The sequence below is a fragment of the Echinops telfairi genome, unplaced genomic scaffold, assembly GCF_000313985.2.
Source record: "Echinops telfairi isolate 266 unplaced genomic scaffold, ASM31398v2 ScPeMD7_7;HRSCAF=31, whole genome shotgun sequence".
Taxonomy (NCBI): domain Eukaryota; kingdom Metazoa; phylum Chordata; class Mammalia; order Afrosoricida; family Tenrecidae; genus Echinops; species Echinops telfairi.
Genome location: NW_022103904.1, coordinates 20,834,843 through 20,838,010, shown reverse-complemented (window position 1 = coordinate 20,838,010; position 3,168 = coordinate 20,834,843).

The following is a 3,168-nucleotide window of genomic DNA, read 5'->3' as shown; positions in this document are numbered from 1 at the left end:
TCCACTTTACTAAATATGATGTCCTTCTCCAGGGACTGGTCTCTCCTGATAATATGTTCAAAGCATGTGAGAGGAAGTCTCACCATCCTTGCCTCTGAGGAGCCTTCTGGTTGCATTTCTTCTAAGACAGAGTCGTTTGTTCATGGTATCATTTGTCAAAACCATAGTTCAAATGCATCAATTTTTCTTTGGTCTTCCTTTTTTAAGATCCAACTTTGATTCGATCACCAAGTCCAGATTTCCTAACTACTGGTCCTTCCTCTTTGTTTCCAACTTTTGCATTCCAATCACCAGTGATGCATCTTGATTGTATGTTTGATCAACTTCAGACTAAAGACATTGGTAGAATTCTTCAATTTCTTCATGACTAGCTTTCATAGTTGTGCATAAATTTGAATAACAGTTGTATTGATTAGATTTCCTTGTATGAGGATAGACATTAGCCTATAGAACTTGAAATGTCCTTTTGATCATGAATACAATGTCATTCCTCTTGATTGTGTATTCATTGGAATGCAAAAGTTGGAAACAAAGAGGAAGGACCAGTAGTTAGGAAATCTGGACTTGGTGATCGAATCAAAGCTGGAGATGGCATGATAGAATCTCACCTGGTCAATGACTTGCTATCATAAGTTCCCTTTTTCAACAAGACAAAAGGTGACTCTTCATGGGGCTCCTCCAGATGGAACACACAGAAATCAAATTGACTACAGCTGTGGGAAGAGACGGTGGAGGGGCTCAATATCAGCAGCTACAATCAGGCCAGGGGCTGACTGTGGAACAGACCATTAATTGCTCACATGTAGCTCAGGTTAAAACTGAAAAAAAATTAAAACAAGTCTATGAGAGCCAACATACAACCTTGAGGTAATCCCACCCAAATTTGGAGAACATCTCAAGAAGAACAGATTTGATGCACTGAACACCAATGACAGAAAATCTGATGAGCTTTGGGATGTCATTCAAAAAGGCATTAAAAAGACAGGGAAGAAAGCAAAGATCAGCATGGATGTCAGAAGAGACTCTGAAACTTGTTTCTAATGGTAGAGGAGGTGAGGCAAATCGAAGAAATGATGAAGTCAAAGAGCAAACACAAAATTTCAAAGGGCAGCTTGAGAAGACAAAGTAAAATATTATAATGAAAACTCCAAAGACCTAGAGTTAGAAAACAAAAAAGGAATAATACACTCCAGAGATCTTAAACTGAAAGAATTCAAGAAAAAAAATGCAAGCCTTGGGTTTCAAGATTGAAAGATTCTTTGCGCAAAATATTGAATGATGCAAGAAGCATCAAAATAAGATGGAAAGAATACACAGAGTCACTGTACTGAACTAGTTGACATTCAACGATTTCAAGAGATAGTATATAGTTAAGATCCAATAATTTGAAGGAAGAAGTCCAAGCTGCACCAAAAGCTTTAGCAAAAGCGAGGCTCCGAGTATTGAAGGAAGACCAATTGAAATGTTTCAACAAGCCGATGAAGCACTGGAATCAGTCATTTGTCTACACTAGGAAATTTGGAAGACAGCTACTTTGTCAACTGACTGGAAGAGATCCATATTTGTACACATTCTAAAGAAAGGTGACACAACAAAATGCACCAATTATAGAACAATATCATTGATATCACATGCAAGTGAAATCTTAGGCAGTAGTGAGCTGAAATGCACTGGCATGGGTAATTTTGAATCAGATAATCATATGGTTTACTATACCAGGATACACAAATTAGAGAGGAATGGAATCACAGTCATAAAAAAAAAGGGATAGTTCAAGATCTACCTTGAGAAATAGAGGAAATAAGTAGGAGGCAAAAGACATTTATAGCGGTATGAACATAAGCATGTACATATAGCATATATTAATATATAACGATAGGGATATAGGTCTATGTGCATATATTTATAGGTTAAGTATTAAGATAGCAGACGAACATTGGGCCTTTACTCAAGTTCTCCCTCAATGCAAGAACACTTTGTTCTAATAACCTGGCATTCTGTGATGTTCACCTTCCTGACACAATTGCTGAAGACAAAATGGGTGCATAAGCTAATGTGGTAAAGAAAAATGATGGTGCCTGGCTATTACAAGATATAGCATCTGGGGTCTTAAAGACTCGAAGTTAAACAAGCAGCCATCTAGCAGGGAAGCAACAAAGTCCATATGGAAGAAGCACACCAGCCTGTGTGATCATGAGTTGTTGACTGGATTGGGTATCAGGCATCAGAAGACTCAAAACAACCATTTTGATGTGAATGGGGGGTGGGGTGGGGTGTCAGAATGGAGACCCAAAGCCCATTTGTAGGCAATTGGACATCCCCTCATAGAAGGATCACAAGGAAGGGACGAGCCTGCCAGGGCCCAGTATAGCACTGACGAAACACACAACATTCCTCTAGTTCTTTAATGTTTCCTCTCCCCCCACTATCATGACCCCAGTTCTATCTTACAAATCCTGGCTAGAGCAGAGGATATACACCAGTACAAATAAGAGCTCTTGACACATGGAATCCAGGGCAGATAAACCCCTCAGGACCAATAATGAGAGTAGCAATATCATGAGGGTAGGGAGAACGTGGGGAGTTAAAAGGGGGAGAAATGGAGAACCGATCAGTGATCAACGTATAACTTCTCCCCACCCCGCACTCCGGGGTGTGTGTGAGAACAACAGAAACATGGGAGAAGGAACAGCAGATGGTGTAAAATATAAGAATAAAAATAATTTGCAAATTATCAAGGGTTCCCGAGGGTGGGAGGGTGGGGAGGGAGAGGAAAAAAGAGGAACTGATACCAAAGGCTCAAGTAGAAAATGTTTTGGAAATGATGATGGGAACATATGTACAAATGTGCCAACTACAACTGATGTATGGATTGTTATAAGAGCTGTAAGAGCCCCTAATAAAATGATTTATTTAAAAAAATTACAACCTCAGAAACCCACTGTGGCAGTTCTGCTTTGTCCTACAAGGTCGCTATAAGTCGGGAATGATTCAATGGCAGTGAGCTTTGGGTTTTGGATTCAATATTATGCTGGAAGTTTTAGTCAGAGGTATACAGCGAGAAAGGGAAATTAATGGCCTCCAAACTGGCAGAGAAGTAGTAAAGCTCTTGCTATTTGTAGAGTCAGCATCAGCTCAAAGGCAGCAAGCTTCCATTTTGGGCTTGTG